This window comes from Parus major, chromosome 2 (genome assembly GCF_001522545.3).
Source record: "Parus major isolate Abel chromosome 2, Parus_major1.1, whole genome shotgun sequence".
Taxonomy (NCBI): Eukaryota; Metazoa; Chordata; class Aves; order Passeriformes; family Paridae; genus Parus; species Parus major.
In genome coordinates this window covers 56,115,215-56,137,795 of record NC_031769.1, presented here as the reverse complement: position 1 = coordinate 56,137,795, position 22,581 = coordinate 56,115,215, and the positions used below count along the sequence as shown (strand labels likewise).

Genomic DNA, 22,581 nt, shown 5'->3' with positions numbered 1-22,581 from the left:
TCTCATTGTATTACTACACCACTACCTAATCTTTAGGCAGGACAGTCTTCAGAATTGATTACGTCTGTGATTCCCTGAAGGGTAGATATTAAGTCAGAACAGATGTAGAGGCCACAGACATATGTACCCTTATCACGAATTCCTGTCTCTCTGCTTTAGAATAAACTTTTCTAATCAAAATCAAACGATTCAGCAACATATAAGGAATGGGGAATGTTTGGTTACATTGCAAATGTATAGGTATAAGTGATGACATTATCATAGTTAATACACATACAAAATACTGCCATATTCAAAGAGCAATGGAAACAGCCCAAGTTAAAAACAGAACAGAAACCAAAATCAAACCCATTGGATTATAGAGGTAATAAAGATCACAGTGCATGCCATCACATTATGGATTATAAGACCATATGGCAAAAATGTAAAAGCAATAAAAAAATATAGTAAAAAGAAAGGGGAAGTATTGCAATTTATAGAATTTTGCAATGTCAATGAAATTAAAAGTGGCTCAGTAGGTTGCAAGAAGATTATACAAAAGTTTCACAATGAATGAATGATCCTGAATAGGACAGTTTCTGCTTTAGATTTCCCTTATCTAAGGGAAAAAAGTGTATTTAAATAACTGAAAGACTTTATTGTATGAAAATACTTTATGTTTACTGCATGATAAAGATGTTGTTCTGCTTATGTAGATACAAAGTGGTGATCTCTGATCCCTCTGAACTTGAGTCTTCTTGAGTTGTTTAGTTTTGTTCCCAAAAGGAGACATGCTCATACATTCATCCATTGTCAACCTTCCAGACTTTTTGCGTGCACTTAACTCCAGCACAGGAACAGACAGTATCCCATAGTTATTTAGTCACTTTAAGGACTGTGGGGGTTGACAACAAATGTTTATAACTGACCTATTAATCCCAGAGGTTCAGAACAATAGCACAGGAAAATTCTTATGTGTAGTGGTACAATAGCATTGCCAGAATAACATTTCCAATGGGTTTTATTAAAATGGGAAGGACAGCTTTGTGGTTGCAAGGAAACTTGTCAAAAAGAGAAGAAAATCAATACTTCTCAGACGACTAACAAACTTAGGTGTTTCCTTTTAGCACAAAGTTAGAAAAGAAATAAGGTCCCTATCTCAGTATGAAAACTAATTCCAAAGGGATTAAACCTCCTGCAAAATTGAATCATTTTAGTATCTTTGGTTTTACAGATAAGGATAGTAACATCCAGTTTGATTGAATCCCTGTCTGTAATACTCAGTTTTTCTGTGTGTCTGACAACATGGTGTCTTCAAAAAGCCAGACTTGCTGTTGGCACTGGAGCCTGGGCTAGGTTACTACTAGGGGAAGTTTACATTCTAATTGAATTAGCAGGGAAGTAAGGAAACAAAAGAATCATTATGTCAATATATTATCTCCTTCATCAGACTCAAACAACTACTTTCTTTTTTAGTGCTCCCTGCAGTATAACCAAGTTAGATAGATTGTGCATTACCTCCAAGACCATTGTTCTCTTGAACAAATGTTGCAAAGATAAGCAATTGCCATGCTGTTGTTCTGTTCAAAAAAACATGCAAACAAGAACAAATTCTTCTGACCTAAATCAATGTTTGATTCACAGAGTGGGAAAAATCATTCTTTATCAGACATCACTGGATATGGAATAATGAAATGATGTAATGACTTCAATTCTGTTGTAACGTGTAACAGAGAATTGTAGTTATTGTTTTTACTGCTGGAAGCGAAGCAGTGCCAGACACATATGTATTCTGTGTCTCTCTTTTTCTTTAAATACACAATCTCCTTGCAAAACAGGAGGTGAAAATATGAATGGGAGAACTTGTGAAAGAAAGTACTAATTGTAGACAAGAGGGTGTTTTCTTTTTACTGAGTTTATTTATAGGAGGTGATCAGCAAAGAAGAGTATGCAAAAGACCAAATTGCATTTTGATAATTTGGCCTAGCCCCTCAGAACAAGCTGATTTATTCTGAGTTAGGTGAAGAGTAAGCTGTATAAGAAGATTCAATTCACTTTCTTACAATACAAACCCCTGCACATTCAGCTACATCTCTAGAGGTTTCCATCCTGTTTCTTCCTAAGTAGCATGATTTCATATGGCTGCACTTGCAGTCTTTTTTATTTTTTCCCTTTTTCCAGTAGAGCTGTGACAGCATAAAATTGTTCTGTTGTAGGTGAAAACAGATTTTACAGTAAATGTAGATGTTCCAGGATATCATTAGACTCTGTAGTGGTTCCAACTTGATATAACTTTTGTGCTGTGGTGGAAATCAGATTAGCGTTCTTTTAGCAGTATATGAAGTCAGCTCCCTGAATCAAAACATATAACACATTCAAAACAAGGCTTTTTTGAGGCCTTATTATTTAGATTCTACATATATTGGCTGTATAGATTGCCTGTATATCCTCATCTTAGATGGCTGTTACTACTTAAGATTAGTACAGAAATTAAACTGGAATAGGATGACTCCTTTTTTCCTGAGTAACAACAGATCCAAGTGTATGTTCTGTCTAAATTACATAGCCTCTCCTAATCAAGGAGTTGGCCAGATTTGTTGCATTTATTGTTTATGGCTCCAAATTTCCAGTCTTTAAAATTAGAAACAGTCTTCCTGCTCCTCCATGGCTGTATTGAACAGCTGCTGTAAGTAATGCTTGCTTTTTCAGTAGTGCATGGAGAGCTCTGTGCCCAAGTACAGCACTCCTGCTACTGCCATGGCCTGGGTATACGTGCTACAAAATACAGCACAGTCTCTGGGTTTTGATATGCAAAATGTTCATAAATGTGATCCACTTAAAGACCAATACCTTATGGATTAATAGATTGATTTAGCCTATGGATTCTGTGGGGAGAATTACCTGTTACTTTGACTGTCAGCAAATATAATAATGGGTGTGAATATAATAATCTGGCTATGGCTATGAAAATAAATACAGATTCTCTCCTGTTTGCAGCTTGAAGCTTGCCTCGTGTTTGGTAAAACAAAATCATGGGCACATTAAAATCTGATTTTAATATGGAAACACATTTTAAAATGTAAGATATCTTGGCTATCTACTTTGTGCTTTCCAGTTAGTACTTCCTGAGCATTCATGTATTCCATTTAGCAACTGTGGTGATTATAAAAAGTAAAACAAATTCCTATTTTCAGTATCTATGTTTTAATTTCAGGATTATACTGTTTAGAAAGGATCAACTTTTTATCTGTAAATTCTGGTCTGTTGTTAAGCAAGACGTACAAGTAACTAAAACTTAATAGTTATCAAACAATTTGATTATATGCTTCGTCCTCAGTAACATGGTGATCAAGTTTTGAACTAGAAGTTTAGACCAGAGAGTATCCAGAGGTACCTTCCAACCATGGTGATGCACTGATTCTTTGATTCTACTCCTCATTTCAACTGTAAGCTTTCACTTAAATTAGGATATGTGCAAATGATATAGCTGCCCCCAATTATATTTGTTTAGGAAAAATCTGGAATGAAATGAATTGGTTGATTTTATCTTTTTTCAGGCTTTTTAAATGGATCTATAAAAAAGAGAAATCATCAACAATGTAGGAAGGAAGGGTTATTTAGAAAAAGAAAACTTAAAATTATTAAATATAATTGAAGAAATTTGTGTTGGTATACAATACCTATGAAACTATTTCACATGTAGTGTGGTCACATTATACCTTTGCCTACTTTTAAAACAGGTATGTTGTATAACTGAGAATTTTTTAGCTGCTTGACTCCTTTGTTACTTCCTAGAAATTACCTTCTTTCCTCTAGTAAGAAGACTTTTCATTAATATCTTCCTCCTGGGTCACTTCTATGGATATTATTCAAGACACAATTTAAAAAAGGCCAGAATTTGTATAATTTTCTATTATCCAGGAAGTGTTAGAATTGAGTGAAATATGCCCTGCAATCACACACAAACCCAGAATCAGTCTTGTTAGAACAATGCAGTCAAATCAATAACATAACTACAAAATCTGTCTGTTAATCAGAACACCACTTACATCTGTACTGCATATTTCATATTTGAAGTTTAGCTTTAACTCCCTCTTTATGGTCTTGGTCCAGTAAAATATTTTTTCTCAGAAAATCCAGATCCAAGGTAATGTGGTTATGTCCCTTAGAGAGTATTTAACATCTGGCTTGGTTCAAATACTTAAACTGCCAAAAGCTAAAACTTCAAAACATAAAAGGGAAACATTATTTCAATTTTAATGTTTTCAGGAGATATTCACTGTTAGAGTCCTTATAAAATCATGTTCACTCATGGACAGCAAATCCTTCTCAGGGATGGGGAGACATATTTCAAAGTCACCGGCCAGTCCCTGCAGACATGTGCCAGCGTAAGTCATTGCACCTATGGGTGTTGAGATATGATAGCAAATGTGGAAGAAAACTGAGGAGTTGAAAGGCTGGCAAAAATTTTCCGTGCTAGAAAATGCAAATATTTCAGAGTGAAGACTGTTGGACTACCATGAGGCATGATTGCCCTTGTTACAGGCAAAGGACGAGCCAGAGCTGAAATGGAAACCTGTCCAAATGTCCTGAAGAGCTGAATGTGGTTTTTCTTACTACAATGGGGAGAAAAATTTGGTGTGGAGGAGTAACTACTGCTCTTGAAGTAGCAAGTGCTAAAATCTAAAGTACCTGTTCTCTTAAATATGCACATTCTTTTTGAGTTTTGTAAATGGCAAAATGAGCAGAAGAGCCACGCTGTGATCCTTCCCACCACATACAGAGCCTACCTGTCTCTCTAGGCCAATTTACCTGAATATAAACCCTAATACAAATGCAAGTTATACTCATCAGATAAAATTTGGGCTTTACAATTACAGATTAATGCAAAATATTTTGTTTCTGTATCCATGATAGAGATCAGCAAGTATTTTACAATAGATGGAAAATAATTCTTGTGTCTCTTTTAATCAGAAACTTCTTGGAGAATTAGTCTTGACATTATAGAATATTTGTAACCTTTGAGATTCTAGGTAGCTGTTAGGGCCACAGAGTGTCAAGCAATGAAGCTGCAGAGTGTTAAGTACTGGTTCCTGTCTTGAAGAAGTTACAATCTGAAGTAGGCAAAAACAGTGAGAGACAAAGAAAATTAAAGGACACAAAGAGCCACAGAAGGAAAATAAAAGAAAATTCATAGTAATGATGAAAATAGGAATAGTTTGGGGTTTTTTTTTGCAACATATTTCAGTCTTATTCCCTCATGAAGCAATTTAAGATGAAGAGGATCTTTTTTCAGAAAATGTGATTTATTTCAAAGTCTACAGCTACATCCAAATGAAACTTTCAACATCTATCTTGTTTGCAAATTCTCAGCTTTCTGCCCACAGAAACACTGGGTGTCTTTCATTCCTAGAAGTCCTGAGCATTGGAATTGTGACTGAAAAATGAGAGAATGTTTTACATGAACACATCCTGGGCTTTATTTCTGGATGGAAACCAATGGAAGCCATTGATACCAGAAGCTGATAATGTGAAGAACAGGTACTTCGCTGATCATAATTTTGCTTTGCTTCATAACCCAAAGACAGAGGGAAGGAAAGGTTTTAAACATGGACTGAGCAATGTTTCCAGTGCAGCTCTTTGTTGATGCCAATTATTTCCAAGGATTTATAGCTGCTGATGGCCTTTCCCAAATCATGATGCTCAGTTTCGAAACTCTCTTGCTCTGACTAGTGCTTTGTCTGAATGTGCTGAGCTGTCTGCAGTAGATTCTAGTGTTCTTTTCACCTAAAACTAAAAGTCTTAGATTTTTTTCCTTGATACGTGAAAAGCTAAAAAATATTCTTATGAAATTTTTGTCAATTGGGTGTATAAGAGCTTGCAATCTTAGCAAGAGAGACCAAACCGGTGAACATCTTTGTAATCTTCAGGTAATACTGGAATTGTATATTTTCATATTTCGTTTTATGTAATTTGAAGCACTTACATTCCATGCTTCCTTCCAAGAGACACACAGACAATAATAAAAATGAAAGTTCAAAGATATGAAGCCTAGCAAATCCCAAAGCAAAGTGTGATCTTTTACCTCATATCTACTGCACCTTATAGAGCTATCTCTTTCAGAATTGTTTTGGAGCACACTGAGGAGGAAACATTATGTATCTATTAGTTAAGAAGTAAGACTTTCCTTCAACAACATCAGACTTCCTTTCCAAAAAAATTTTCAATGTTCATTATTCTCGTTATAGAAAGAATAGTGGTTTAACATGAGACCTTATATATTCATGAAAGGAATAGTGGTTGTGTAAAAAAATACACTCAGGAAATAGCACCACATTACAGTATCAGTGCTGAACTGATAAACAAATTAATAACCTGGTGTTTTTGTGCTGTCTGCTGGTTGCATACATGGGAGCTCTTCTTTTTTTCTCAGTAGTGTAGGCTCAGGAAGGTTTCTTTCTTCTCAAAAATGTAAGGAGCCAAAGTTCATAAGGAGTAATTAACTAATGATTAGGGATTGAGGGTGTTGGTGGGTCTCAAGTGTCTTGGACCATTCCAATGTTATACCTTTCCTGTTTCATCTGTTTCCATTTTGTTGTCTGCTTGGGATATGAAGAATTCTCTTTGTTCAGCTGACTGCGTTTACATCATATTGACTCAAAGTTATGCATATTGTAAACTGACTTTGAAACAGCAAAAGAGGGAAATTATCTCTCTTTCTGTCCCTTTTCCACTGAACAGAATTTGAAAAACTAGATCCTGTCATCCAGACTTGCAAGGTGATGAGACTTTCCATATCTGATAAAATCAAGTTGTTAGAGGCTTACAGAAAGGAACACGTTCTACAGCTGGTGACTTAGCTGTTGTATTTAAATGAGTCTCTTCATTGCCTATGCAAAGTTCATCTTTTCATCCCTTAACCAGGAGTAATAATTTCTAGTGTTTTTTTCTTCCAGTCTGCAGTAGGTAATATTTTAATCATTGAAGCGAATATATGGAGACCAAATATATCCTTTGCAACTCTTTATGTAACTCTAAAGAACAGTTTGTACTCTGTGCTGCTCTCTGATTCACTGAGCTACTAGGTCACTTCTGACATTTTGTACTTTTAGAAAAGAAAGGACAGAAGTGATAAACAATCTGTGGGCTCCCAGGACCTAAAGAGAGCCAACAAGAGAGATGGAGAAAGACTACAAGAGTATATGTGACAGGACAGGAAGGTACAGCTGGAAGCTGAAAGAGAATAGGTTTAGGTTAGATATTAGGAAAAACATTTTAACTGTGAGCATGGTGAGGAGCAGGTTGCCCAGAGAAGTTGTGGGTGACCCATCCTTGGAATGTTCAAGGCCAGGCTGGATGGGACTCGGAGCAACCTTGTCTAGTGCACAGTGTCCCTGCCCATGGCAGGGAGCTTGGAACAAGGTGATCTTAAAGGTCCATTCCAACCCAAATCATTCTGTGATTCTATGGCTCCTCTATACTGGCTCCAGATTTTTCTAGGACACAAACTATATGGCATCTTGTCTGTGGAAGAATGTGTTTTTCTCCATGTTTTTGAAGTTACTTTCATGTGACCACTTTAAAGTGGTCCTTTAAAATGTGCAAAAACTCCTATAAACAAAATAAGTTGTGGCTGTTGCAGTTTTGTAACAGTTTTCTTGAAGCATAATCTTCTACTCTTTTTAGTTTCATTTTCATCAAGCCTGTACAGCAACTGGCAAGAACAGTGTATGTACCTTGTACCCCGTACCCTTTCTTTGTTACATTACTATTTTCTCATCTATTTACATGCACAACCATTTATTGGTGATATACTGGTCTGGACCATCTGTGTTTCAGAACTCCAAAATTTAGTACAACTTCTCTGCTTCTTTGACTCTCTATAACCTTCAGGTATGTAGCTTTCCTAATATTTGTGTTACTTTTTTAGTGGATGGGGAGGGTTGGCATTTGGCATGAATACATTATTAATACACTTGCATTTGTATTTAATTTATGTTTATATATTTTTCTTTATGAAAATAGGTAAAGATTTCTGCAATTCAGACTTGCTGATAACCATGGTTATTATTTGCCAGTGTAATTTCAGTGTGGGATTAGCTTATTTTTAAATTGAGCAGTATAAAAATGATGACTTCTTTTTTTCTTTTTGCTAAGTACCAGCAGTAAAATTATTACAGGGTTAATGAATAAATTAGGACATTATAAATCCTGAAAAATTATAGCTATGCCACCTACATGAGTAGCTGATGATTACAAAAGAATTTGCATGTGTTTTTTTTGTGGGGAAGAGTAAAACCTTAGTGATGATGTATTCCTCAATGCCAAGAGATAATGAATTTTTTTAGTACAGTTGAGCAGTTTTATATCAGTTATTCTGCTCCACAACTTCTCCCCTATAAAAAAATCTGCTATTTATGATGGTACAGTTCTTTGTTTACTGTTGCATCTAGGTAAAAATTTACAAAAGGAAGGCCTTGTAAAACCATGGCTCAGGTCTGTTACTTTGGCTAAGTAGAAAAGGACTATGGGAAAGTAACACATCTGAATTAGAGGTAGGAAATGAAGTTATGCAACCATTGTGTGTTCACACTGTGGTGTATGGTGGTTGGTTGAATTTGTTGTGATTTAAAACTATGTAACTGGTAAAGGCCTAACTGCTTAAAAGGGCCCGGTGTTTGCAATAAAGTGACTCTCCTTTGCTCCTGCCTGGGGTCTCTGCACCACTACAGACCCTCACCCACAGTTTACTTTATCTCCTACCTACATTGGTGGATTCTCTGGAGCCCTTCATATGAATTTCAGCAAGAACATTATAGATGTTACTAGTTTTTCTCCACCTTTTTCTTCTGCGTGTCTTTTAGAATCATAGAGGATCACAGCAGAAGTATCAGCTGTCCAATGTGGAACCAATGTTGTCTTTTTTTGTCCCAATTTGTGGCACATGGGAAACTTTAAACATAGCTTCATCAGGCACACTCATTAATCATAATGTTTTCCCTACTTTGGATATCAGGTACTTAGTTTACTGAATTACTTGCTCTCAGATGACAGATATTGGCTATTAAATTCAGAACTTTTGGCTATTAATCCATATTCTCAACTGAAAATAAGTTAATGATAACCACCCTTTGTAATAATCTTGATGCTCTATCCACAGACCTTGCATTCATTTGAGGGGTGAATGCTGAAAATTATCCTCCATCCCCCAACAAATAAACATGTGGCATTCAAAAATAGGACTCTGTCATCATGAAAAGAACATATTCAAAGCTGACATTGGAACAAACTAAAATCACCACATCAACACTTTAGCAATTAACACCTAGGATTTTCAAAAGTGGGTAGTATCACTGAGTATTGCATGTGTTTGGTGGATCCTGTGTAAGAACTTTGAAAAATATTTCATCTTCTGTGGCTCAGTGCCAGGCAAATGAAAAGAAGCTTCCACTTGGAAGTCCCAGCTTCACAAATTGCCTAAATGCCACTACTAATTATATAATTTTCTGCCTACAATACCTTTATTCTTTTGCATCTATATTCTTTACATGTATTCCATTTATATTCTTTACATGTATTCCATTTATATGTCTCTGACTGATAGAAAGAAAAAATGTCTGCCAAATTTCCTTTTGCTTTTCTAGGAAAATGTTGGTCAAAACTAGATTAAATATGAGGAAAAAGAGGCTAAAAATAATTTCCAGCTTCTGGCATGAAGATTCAGACATTGTAAAATGCATCACATCTCCTGGATGAAAGCACATTATGGATGCGAGGTATGACACATCCTGTCTGAGGAACTTTTTAAATATCAAAGACTAGTAATTAATTGCTTTGGGAAGCTTTGAACAAGCTGTGCTAAGACCAGGCAGAATCCTGTTTTCAACTGTTTGAAACTACTTATATACAGGACAGCTGGAAAAAAAACTAGGATTCTTTTCGTGAATGAGCAAAGGCAGACTCTTAGAACTGGGAAACAAATCTAAATTTGATTCTGGGTAAGTTTCAGGTACCAACAATTCCATTTAGTTAGAACTTAGTGCATCTCTCTGAATAACCACCAAAGCCATATGAAACTGGGCTGTGAAACTTGACTTCTTAGATGTCACTACAGTCAATTACAGAATTTTACTTGAAAATGGATTGGGACAAGATTGTACCTTCAAATAAATATTTTTTTAAAAAATAGTTTGATGAGTTTGAATTCCTGGAATGTGGTAGTGCTTTCCTGTGTTTAGAGATCAGAAGTAAATTATGGTAACACATCACATTAGCTGGAGGGAAGTGTGCAGTGTTAGGGAATTACCAGCACAGAGGAAGTTAGCATAATTTATGACTTTGAAAATAAAGGTTTATTGTCTTTTTAATAAATCTAAATACAAATGCTGACATCATTTATCAAAATAAGACTTAGCTGAATGTTCATCTCTTTTTGTAAGCTGTCCCAAAATGTAGATATTGTGATATCTTGAGGCAATAAATTTCACATAATTAACATGTAGAGTGCAGTACCTTCTCCCTGTTTCTATTATACGTGTCCTGGCTCTGAACTGCGTAAAGAATGGTTCTCAGTGAATACTTTACCATCCCAATACCAGCTATTATATCTGGTCTGTCTGCTCTTATTTTTATCATCTTAAAACTGCAGTCTCTATTAGAGCCTTAAGTCTCTTCTCATATGAAGTCTTTCTAGCCCTCCAACCATTTTTCTTATACGTATCTGACTTTTCTCTTTCTACTATAAAATAGATGAGTATAGTTGCAAAGCTGTTCTAGCCAGATACCACCTTTCTTTTCTGAAGCTGACATGGATAGGTGTTACCTAGGCCATTGCACTGCAGTCAGTAATGGTTCCTTTCACAGGTAGAAGGAGGCAGTTATGTGATAATCCCTCTGAGGGAGAGGATTCCAAAGTAGTGCCCTGAAAATCACTCAGTCAGTCACTCAGGGAGTGAGGTTCTCAGTAGCCTCACCTGTTACCAACACTGTACCTATCTGAAGAAAAGGTAGCAGGAGCAGGGTGAGGATAGGGAGAAAAAAGTCAATTTTTATAACACAGCTAAGGTCTGAGTGTTTTGAATTGCATTAGGTTTATGTTGCTACCACTCTGCTGGCTTGAACTGAGCTATTTCAAAACATATAATCTCAGTGTATATGCTTACTGGGAAGAGTAAACTTGCTGTGTTTTCACACAGAAGTTGTTTGGCTAATCATGTTAGTGGTCTGGTTTAGAAAATCATCATCTCCAGTTTGAAAAATATTTTTCTAAACCAATAAATGAATAGTTCGATTACCTGAAAATCAAACATTTAGCATGAGCCTTAAGAATGATATGTTTTTGTCTTTTTAAATGCTGGAGAATTAAGGGAAGAGAACTTAATTGACATTAAATGGTTAATTGATATTCCCACTTGATGATATTATTTGATTGCTGTTTCTACAGATTCAACATTATGACCTTTTTAGATACTTAATGAAACTCTGCCTTCTTGGAACTCAATCTCACCTAAGAGTAAAGCCAAGTCACTTACAAACTTTTTGATAGACAAGTGAGCAAATTACAGCCAAGTGATCCTCAAAATTGCATGCAGGTTTCACCAAAAAATGGACATCAATAAAAGTTACAGAAAAGACTACTAACAGAAAAGCCAGGTCCTTAAACTAAGAAAGCCTTTCCTTGGATTTGACAACACAAGTTGAATGTTACCATCACATATGGACCAGTCACAATGGGAAATAAATTGCAATATTTGTTACTTTGAGGTCAGCCTCATGAGCCACTTGTTTTGTTTCTGTGGATACAGGGATAAGAAGACAAAGCTACAGGTTTGAGAACACTGAGGTTTATCTTTTGAGGTTGTAAAGGACGATGTCTTATCATCCCCTCATCGTAAGGGAAGGTACTTAATACTGACAAAAGAGGCTTCACCATTTTTACTACAACACCAAATTATGGGCAGACTTGTGAAAGAAGTGAGAAAAAAGCTGGAATTTCTGCTGCTCCTCTAGGCTCCCTTGCAATAGGGGAATTCACTCCCTTGGGATTTACACTCCAATAAGACTACTAACACACAACAAAGGCAATGTTGTGCCTTCACTGTGTTTTGGGAACTGGAAGCTGTGGGGTTTCCCATGAAATTAAGGAAACAAAGCCTCTTTTTCCTCCAATAGTTTTTGCATTTTTGCAGGGGAGGTGTTTGTGTGTGTGTGTGTGTGTGAGACAATCCTAACAGAACTATGTAAAATAAAACATTGGAACACATGGACCTGAAAAAAGAGATCTAAAACTGGTGTAAGGCTGTTATAAACTGATTCATGGTTCCTGAGTTCCCTAGGAAACTTGGTTCCCTGCCTAATAGTAGGGCAGGTTTTGTCAATAAGCTGCAGAGCCTCAGTAATGATGCAGTTTGAATGAAAACAACAGAGGCCTAGCACATTTGAGTCATCTTGGGCCATGACCTCCCAGACGAGGTGCATGCACCATCACACCTGGGTGGCAATGCCTGAGCAGTGCTATCTAGTAGCACAGATGGGAGAACTGTCTGGTCCTTTTTATTCTAAAAAGATAGAAAAGCGAGTATATTTTAATGAAAAACTAATTACTTAACTCTCCATCCCAGTCTATTTTAGAAATATTTTGGAAGAAAAGCAAAAGCAGATGGAAGTATGTATTGAAGTTTATCCAGCAAAAAGACATTTTCTAGCTAGCTCTATCAAGAATATCACTAGCTGCTTCACCTAACAAGCATGTTTTAGATTTAAGGGTTTATTTTGTCAAAAGATATTGGCCCTTCAGACTTAACCATTAAGCCTGTTATTTCTCATAGTCTGGAAAAATTCTACTTTCCTCTTTCAAGAAGTTAATAAAGGGAATTTAGGTGGAGTAGATAGAGGAACAGAACTAACACTGAATAAGATAAAATTGAAAGTTTCCTTGTGGTGTGGGTATTGCAAGCAAATAACGATTTCTGTTGTACAGCACTCTCACTCGGTTGCAGAAATCAAGCCACTCTAATGCAGTTCAGACTGGCAGCTTTGATCCAGGCAGACAGAAGACTTAATAAAAGCACTGATGTGGCAAAGTTCTGGCTGGCAGGTTGGGCCCTGTAGGAATTCCACTTGGGACTCAGCCTTTCAAATTATGTCAGGTACCTATGCATGTGTGTTTCTCCTCTTCCCCCCACCCCTCCCCATGGATTTTCTGTCCTCACTATTTATTACTTTCTATACTGTACTGTTGACACAAGATGCAAATTGCCTCTCTAACTATATAGTTCCAGGACAATTTCTTTGATTTTTCTCCACCTACAAGGTCAATCAGAAATGTCGCTTGAGATTTTTATCACGTTGTATTCTCCCACTTCAAATGCATTAGGAAATTGTTTTGTATCTGTATCTGACTTTGAAAAGTTCTTTCTTCAGTTTTCTAGCTGCTTCTGAATTCTTCTCACTTAGAACTGGGCAAATGCAATTAAAATGTCATTTACTTAAGCAGTTCTTAGGTAAGTTCTTAGCTAAGTCTGGCTTCAACCTAGGACAGAAATAAATTAAAGAAACATTTCTCCATCACTCCTCAGCTCTGGAATGTGCAGTTAAATGCTTGCCTAAACAAACACCTTTTTTTCCACAAACCTCCAAACGGCAGCACAGGTGTTGTCTTAATGAAGTGCTGCCTGGGTAGCTTTGGCAGACCTGGCTGTTGGTACAAAGGACTTGCTACCTCCTGGTAGCCTGCCTATTTCTCTTCCAGATGCTGTATTAAATTTTTCCCAAGCAAAGTTTGAAGGTATTCAAGTGTTCAGTGTTATAGTAATAAAATAATTTAAAATTGTGTGGTTGCTTGATGAGATGGTTTGTAAAACTAATTATGTTTTATCACAATGGTACAAGTGATAGAGGGGAAAATCCAGCGGGGGCTCATTAATGAAAATGTTTTTCTGGCAGTTCCAAATATTGATTCAAATAGATATATGCTGTTACAGGTAGCTGGACAGAGCAGCTTGTTCAAGGTTTCAGCTGAGACCTATGATGCCCCCTGGAACTACAGCAAAAACCTATCTCAGGAGAGACTAGAGGCTGGGGCTAGGGAAGTTACCTTAAGGAAAACAACTAGGGATTACTCTAATGTGGTGGGGGATTTTTGTTTGTTTGTGGCTTTTTGTTTGTTTATTTTGGCCGCTGGGGTTTCTTCCTGTTTCTGGTGGAGGTTTTTTGTTACTGGTGATGGTTTCTTTGGTTTGGTTTGGTTTTGTAAAATTTCAGAGAAAAGCCACACTAGGCAGCTGACTAAATATTTGGCAAACTGTAGAATCAGATCAGCAAGTCCTCTGATTTTTGCAATTGATTGTATCAAGAAAATGTTTTGAAAGGCATGGATACTGACATAGAGGAATACTGTCCTGCATATGAATGAGATGCATTTAGGTGCAAAGGCAGATGACAAACATAGATGAAGTGACTGAATACTTGGTGCTCTCAGAGAGAGTATGGGATCAAATCAGGCATCAGTTCAGAGTCGTTCCAAGCCTCCACTTCTTTTGCATTTCCTGGTTTTGTTCCCAAATGAAAAACTCTCATGGGAAGTCTGATTTTTCCATTATTACTATTATTACTCCATTTCTGGAGGCAGAGGTTAGCTGTCTGATTTTGAGGTTTCAATAAAGTATGGGAACCCCTCAGCCTCTCACACTTCCTGGTTAGAACTCAGGTTCAAAATGAACTTGAGTTATAATTGAAGTATATATTTAGGATGAGCTTTTAAAAAGATAACAAAGCCATAAATAGGACTTGAGCCAACAAATCCCTTGGGTTCACAAAAAATCCCAAACTCAGGCTGTAGTCCTCTAAACAATTAAATAACCAATTAAATCAATTTATTTGAATTATATCCTTGAAAATCTGGATTTCTATGTAAAATTAGGAACACACTTATCTGAAAGATCAGGAGTATAATTCACTAAGAACTTTTGTAGTCCAGGTGGGTGTGTTTTTGTAAATAACAAATTTGCACATTTGTTTATTGAGTAATTTCTTTCCTGTAGGCTTCCATCCTTGATGTACTGCTGTGTTCTGGGCACCTTTTTTGTATTCCATTATTTGCTTCTTGCTTTTTTTAATTTGAGAAATTGCCTCAGTTCTGTGCAGTTTCTCTGAGGATAAAAGTAGTGCTATTCTGCTCATTACCAGTTTTTAATTGTTAGTTTAAGTATGGGTGGTTCCATCCTGTCTTCCAAAAGAGCCAGACAATACAGTACCTAGCTCACCATCCCAGAGACTCTGGCAAGGGATGCACTTATTTAGTGAAGCCCTGCAGCAGTCAAATTCCATTTCTGATGGACAGTTTTTCTCCAAATTAGTCTACTGTTCCTCTAACATAAGTTTTCCATGTCAACATGAAAGCATTACATTTAGGGGAAAAAACCCTACCTTTCAGATATATCAAAATAATATTTTTTTTTTTTCTTTTTGTACTGAAAGGACTTTCACACTTTATTTACGGATTACAATATAATGTAAAATAAGGGAAAATGAGAATAGAGTGATTCAAGTATTTCTAGCCATATGAAGAATTTTTTTTCTGTAAGCTATTCTAAGTCTGCTCCAGAGGGTATGAGGCCACCCAAATCCAGGTTGTTTCACAGTCATGCAGTTCTGCGGGGTCACTGGGGAATATGAAAGGATGAATGTTTGTGGGGAGCAAATGAAAAGGAGTGAAGAAGGTAAGCAATGGAAAAGAGGGCTAGAATGAAAAGATACGTGGGAAGCACTGGGGGTAAAACTGCAAGGAGTGGATAGAAAGGGAGGGAACAAGAAAGCTATGCTACACAAAACTGTGTGGTTTGGAAAGGCAAGATATGAGGGAGGGCGGGAGTACTGCTGTTGGGTTTTTGATTTTCTTTCCCAAGCTGTCAGATCACTTTCTCTATGTCCCTTCTTAAATTACAGTTCCTCACTTTGTGTTCTTCCCACAGCTCCTCAGGTTATCCTTCCTTTTGTCTCCAGTTGCCAGGCTTCTTTAGTACTTCCCTTTTCTAGCCTGTGTAAGAAGCAATGACCTTCCCCACTTCCTTCTGTGTTCCAGAAATATGTCCACCACCATGTTTACTGCACACATTTCCATGCATGGAACCTGATACTCTTTACAAACACACACACAGATATATGCTGTTTAGAAAGGAATGTTACCCATGGGCAAGACAATGTCCCAACATGGTTATCAGCCCTTGTTCTGAGAAGATGGCAAGTTACCATTGACTGTGTGAAGATATCTCAGCTGACTACGAATTTACTTTGTAGAGAAGAGTGTAAAATCCCTGTGTTGCATGCCAACAAAAACTAAAATTTTGTTTCTTTCCTCAGGAAGTGAGGATGAGCCATTAATAACAGACACAGTCTTTGGGGGTGAGTGGCCCTGTATCACACTTGGAAGGATTTAAATATTGGGTGATTGTAACTGCCAAGATCATGAGGCTGAACTAATGTTTGTACAGTATTTCATAGAATACCAGATTGGAAGAGGACCTCAAGGATCATCTGGTCCAACCTTTTTTGGCAAAAGCATGGTCTAGACAAGATTGCCCAGCATCCCGTCCAATGAAAGGTACTGTAAAAGGTATTTGCAGTTTGCTTGATTCCAGGCACCATGGGGAGGAGTGTAACACTCCTGAGATAAGTGTATGATTTAGCAGAATTCTGAAATATCTTTTCAAAAGAAACACTGAGAACTGCTTCTATGGGTAATTGAGTAGAACAGCATTAATTTTTTAATTATTAGAATGTAGATCAAAAAATGTTATTAATTCTGTATAAAGGCTTTTATTCATATATACATGTACAAAAAAAAAAAAAAGCAACGGGCAAAACAAAGTGAACTGAAGATATAGTTTCAATTTTGTTTCTTCTTGGGATGTGCCTGACAAAGCAAGAGTTAAGCAGCAAACAAAAAAGCTCTGTTGTGCACTTCCCTTTTCATTTGCCTGGCTCCCTAGAAACTTCTGGGAATTAAAGCACTGCACTTGTGGCTCCCTTCTTTAAATCAAAATGAGGAAAGACCAAAGACAGGTTGAACCCTGCTGGTTTCAGTTTGATAACATTTCCTTAACTGACTGGCCTGTTCTCTTAGTTACACAATTCCATTATGATTGTGTAAACCTAGTCATATTAAAAGGGTTGTCTTGAGCAGAGAAAACCTTTGTTTCCCAAAAGATATCCTTTAAAAGGGTGGGGTGTATTTTCTTACTGTTTGCGTATGTACCCACATAGGCTGACGTATTAGGTGGGTTAGAAATGAAACAATAATCTACATGAATATTAGTTCCATTGCAGACCAGTGAACATGTAATCAGACCTGCTACATGTCCAAAAAGTATGACTCTGCATAGTACCTAATAATTTCACATACCCTACAGGCTTGAGGGTAGATTAGGTTTCACCAGGAGAGTACAGCATGGCCAGAGCACTCATAAAGAAGAAAAAATTAAGTAAGAGAGAGAGCATAAGGAAAAAGCACTTGAAGTTATAGATATGATCTTTAAATTCTGCTTTCCGGTGACAAACTTTCCTTAAAATTATCATGTGAAAACAGCACATGATAGGCTTGTTTGTATGGTATATATTTATTCAATTGTATGAAAAGATGTTGGAGAAGAAATTCACATGTGCTTGTAATGCCTCTGGAGTATAACTACTGTTATTTTTCATTGCTCTTTCAGTTGTGAGTTTTTTTATTGTAGGTGAAAAGAAGCATTTAAGCTATTACTAGGTGTATTTGGAAGCCATTTTCATAATTCAGAAGGGCCCAGCAGTATTCTATCAGGAATATTTCCTCTGAGCATGTATCAAAACAAAAGGCTGGTTATTGGAGAACTGATCTGAATAGCAAAAATGGAATATGCAATTACAGAAAAGAAGGAAAACGTTAGTAGTTGTAACAGTAACCCAGAATGTTAGAAACATGTCTGCTACATCACAAATACCTGGACAATTTGAAATTAATCTTTTAGATCTCAGTTACTCAGTCGTGTGTGTGTGTTCAATACCTTACAAAATTATTGTCTTCATGGGGACATTTAGAACATTGCTGGTGACAGCAGCAATATAATGTTGATAGAGATTTCTTACATCCCTTCTGTTCTGGAAGAGCAAGCCAGTGTACACATCAGTGGTACCTTCTAATTAATTCTAATTAAATTAAGCAAAACTCAATTTTGGTGCCCTCTTGAGTATATCCAATCACACCCAATAGTCCACACCTCTCCATGGTTCTTGGAAAGCTTCATTTCCAAATGGAAGGAGAGAATCTGGAAGCTCTTACAAAACATACACTGCAGCATTTTGTGTCTTGCATTCACTGTTTTTGCTCATGACTAAATCTGGAGCTTTTCAAAAAGATTTCTTCTGAGGTAATGTGGAAAGAGAGGAAAGATTCAAAATTATTTAGCAAAATTGTGATATTACTAATTAATGTTCTTATGTAGAATTACTGATTTTTTTTTTTTTTTTTCATTGCATTACTGGTAGAGATTATTCAACTCTTGCCAAACAAAAAAGGTTTCTCTACAGTAACAGCGAAAAAGAATTGCACACTTCATGTCTCCTGTACTGCCACCTCTGTGTTAGCCTTTTCTTTTTTCTCCACTGAATTCCCTGCTGTACTTTGCTGGCTTTCTTTGATTGCTTTGTCTCGGTTTTCTTTTTGACTTGCTTTAGTAGGTAGCTTCCAGTCTTCAGTAATGACAGTTATGGTATCAGGCATAAGGGCACCTTCAATAGCTTTTTTATAGCTTGTTCAAAAATGATTTTTTCAATCAGTGGATTAAGAGTATAAAAGAACACAAATGACACAGTGAATAATGTGGTCAGAGACATGAGGTCTCAATCAGTTACAGATTTGATTCGAGGTTCTGTCTGGTAAAGCTTCAGCTGGCAAAGCTGCGCGTTGTCACCATAAAGGCCAGGATGGCCTAAGCTACTGAAGGAGCAAAATTAGGTTTTGCAGCGGATGAAAACAGTACTTTTTCAGACATTGCTGTCCCTGGGTAGCTCTGATTATTGAAATCAGTCACCCAGCCTAAGAAAAAAGGGATTTGATAGAGATGCCTTAGAGCCAGCATCTGCTCTGCACCGGTCCCCAGTCTTGCCAAGAGGTGACATTACCCCTGAGGTACAATGTATATGGCTCTCTTGGGGAGCAGAGAACAACTCAGCTCTTCCTTCCCGCTGTCCAGAGACTCCCATGCCTGCATGGCAGCAAAACTGACTATTTAGAAAGACAGCCTGAGAAAGAGAGGGAGGGGAATCTGCCTTCATGTGAGAGAAACTGGAGCAGATGGAGCTCTACCTGGCAATGGATGATGACCCCAAACGAGAGCATTTGAGTAAGTGAGAAAGAGCAGACCAGCAGATCCACGTAGTGGATGTCTGCTATGTGATGCCTGGCCAGGAAAAACAAGTGGATGAAGTCTCCAACAGAGAACCAGACACAGCTTCCCGTTCTCTGCTTACAGGGGATTTCAAACACTCCAGTATCTGTTGAGGGGACAACACAGAAGGCCATAAGTGATTGGTCATGGAAAGGACTGATGACAGGTGACTCGTGTGAAAGTGGAGCCAATGAGGAGAGGCTGTTGCTGGACCTTATACTCAATAACAAGGAGGGTTTTGTTGGGGATGATAAGTCACTATGAAATGGTGAAGTTCAGGATCCTGTAGGCAGGGCAGTAAGCAAAGTCACAATACTAGACTTCAAGAAAGCAGATTTTGACCTCTTCAAATGTCTGCTTGGAAGAGTCTCATGGGATGATGTTCTGGGAAGAAAAGTGGCCCAAGATAGCTGCTTTATATTTAGGGATCACCTTCTCCAAACTCAAAGAGAAGTCCATCTCAGTGAGCAGAAGGTCAGGTGCAAATGCTGGGAAGCCTATGTGGGTGAAGAAGATCCTGGCCAGACTTAAATACAAAAATGGAAGCATACAAAGGGACATACAGGACAGGTAACCTGGAAGAAATACAGACACTATACAAGCATGCTGAGGTATGATTAGGAAAGCTAAATCCCTACTGGGACTGAATCTGGTGAGATACATCAAAGACAACAAAAAAGGCTTCTCTAAGTACATAGGTTACAAAAGTAAGCCAGGGAGCTTGCTGGGAGGGGTGGCTGATACACCAGAGGTTCGGGCTGCCATCTGGAGCGACCTCAATGCACAACAGAAATGGGCTGACAAGAACCTTGTGAAGTCCAGCAAGGAGAAATACAAAGTCCTACCCTATGGAAGCAATAACCCCAAGCACTAGGGCCCATCCCTCTGGAAAGGAGCACGGCAGAACAGGGCCTGGGTGGCCTCACAAAGACCAAGTTGAGCATGTGCAAGAAATGTGCCCTTGCCACAATGAAGACTGCTGGTATCCTGAGCTGCATTAAGCAAAGTATTTCCAGCAGGTTTAGGGAAGTGATCCTTCCCCTCTATTCAGGTGATGTCACACCTGGAGTGGTATGACCAGTTCTGAGGTCTCAAGTACAAGAGAGATGTGGACATGCTGGAGAGAGTCTAGTGAAGGATCATGAAGGTGATAAAGGACAGGATGAGGATGAGGAAAGGCTGAGAGAGCTGGGATTATTCAGCCTGGAGAAGTGAAGGTTCTGGGGGATCTCATCAATGATTATAATAAAATATATGTATTTATACATATATATATATATATAATATATCTATATGAATATAGATACATGAATGGTGGGTGCAAAGAAGAGAGAGCCAGGCTCTTTCCAGTGATGCCTAGAGACAGGACCAGAGGTGATGGATTGACTAAAACATGTGAGGTTCCAGCTGAACATCAAAAACCACTTTTTCACTCTGAGGGTAACAAAAAACTGTCAGAGGTTGCAGAGAGAGGGGTTAAAAGTGTTCCTCCCTGGAGATATTAAAAAGATATCTGGTCATGGTCTTATGCAATTTGGTCTCTGGTTGATCAGGAGTATTGGGACTATAGTGACCTTTGAGGTCTCTTCCAACCTCAGTCATTCTGTGATTCTTCAACATGAACAAAGGCAGTGTTCTCCAGAATGTGAACAAAAAAGCATGAAATGGTGCTTCTGTAGAATTCTAGCTCTCAGTAATTGTACTGCAGGCTGCCACTGTTGTTTAAATGGGTAAAATAAAATGGGAAAATATTACTACCAGGAATAAAATACCTTAATGCCTTTACAGTCCAATTAATATTGTGAATGTTCATTTTATTGCTTTTGAGGTAAATAAGTTGATATTTAAAAAAAAAAAACCCTAAAAAAAAAAAGAAAATGAGAAAACTGAGCAACTTAAGAAAAAAAGGCACAAACACTTCAAAACTAATTGCAGCTAGTCCTCAAGATGGAAATGAAACTAGAATGAATCTCTCTAACAAGCTATTGCAATTCAGGAGAGGAAAATGAGATTGAGAGATTAATCAGAAAGGGCCATGCTATAGAAACCATTCAGTTGTCAATAAAGTGGAGAAAATGACACAAAAGTTTTAAAATTAAGACAGCAAGATATTTCAGAGGTGAAATATTCATGCTCCCCTCTTCACTAAACTATTGAGATATGCTGTCCATGGTTCTGCCATAATCTATGTACATTGCTGAGTGATCCTCTAATCTAGTAGGAAAATGTTTCATCAAGAATACCTGATATCAGTGATGTAAATAACAGGTATTAATGGTATAGGTTCAGAAATCTACCTTCAGATTCACCAAGGTGGAGATTTAGGATCTTGTAGGATAATTTGTGCTCAGTAAGGTGGGTGGCAGTACAGACTCTTCCTGGAACAAGACCAGTTTCTCCTCATTAGCCTAAACCTTAGTTTTGCTCTGAGCATTTGGGGTCATTTGGAACAAAGCCCAGTTAAGATGAAGAAATATGTTGTGTGGGGGAGAACAAGATCCTTGTATATGTCCCTCTGTCTGCAGTGGATGCATTTTCTGTAGATATATCCAGGAAACAATGATAAAAAGATTTCACTTAGCCCAGAAATACATTCTCATTGCAAAAGAACAGGCTACTTTGGATTAGGTGCCTTGATGCAAGTGATTTCATCATTACAGCATTAATTCCTTTTTTAGCCATGGCATATATTTTAGAAGAAAAGCCTAATATTTATTTTAAAATGTTGAGTGATGGTCAACACAAAACAGACAACAGTAGGTTGCTCTCCTTGGTCATTAGATTTCTGGAAAAAAAATAAAATTAAAATCCTGAACTTGTCAAGCATCCACCCACATGGCTTTTGTCAGTGCTGGATTGCAGTGTCACACCGTCAAATCTGTGTTCCATTTGCTGGGATTTAGGCTTCCATATGTTTTTCTTCTTCATCAAGTGTGTTTCTGTGTCTTCCTCTGCAAAGTAGGTTTCCTTAACCTATAAACATTGTTCTTCCTCAGAGACATTTTCAGTTTCAACAGTTTTGCAATACTAATTATTGTTTAGAGGTAATAAAGGGATCATAAGTTCTCTGTCTCTACTCTTTTTCCTGTGTGTATCAAATATAGCTTTATTCGTTTTTAGCAACAACATCACACTGAAAAATTTGATTTAGATAATACATATTGCTCAAAATATCTTTTAT

At 37.4% G+C, this 22,581-nt stretch overlaps 1 long non-coding RNA gene across 1 annotated transcript; it reads left to right on the top strand.

The window, feature by feature from the left end:
- The first annotated feature begins 12,964 nt into the window (after positions 1–12,964).
- Positions 12,965–16,573, top strand: LOC117245451. The gene is made up of 3 exons (XR_004500157.1): positions 12,965–13,127; positions 16,339–16,380; positions 16,470–16,573. It is a non-coding gene; the product is annotated as an uncharacterized LOC117245451 (long non-coding RNA).
- The last annotated feature ends 6,008 nt before the right edge of the window (positions 16,574–22,581 follow it).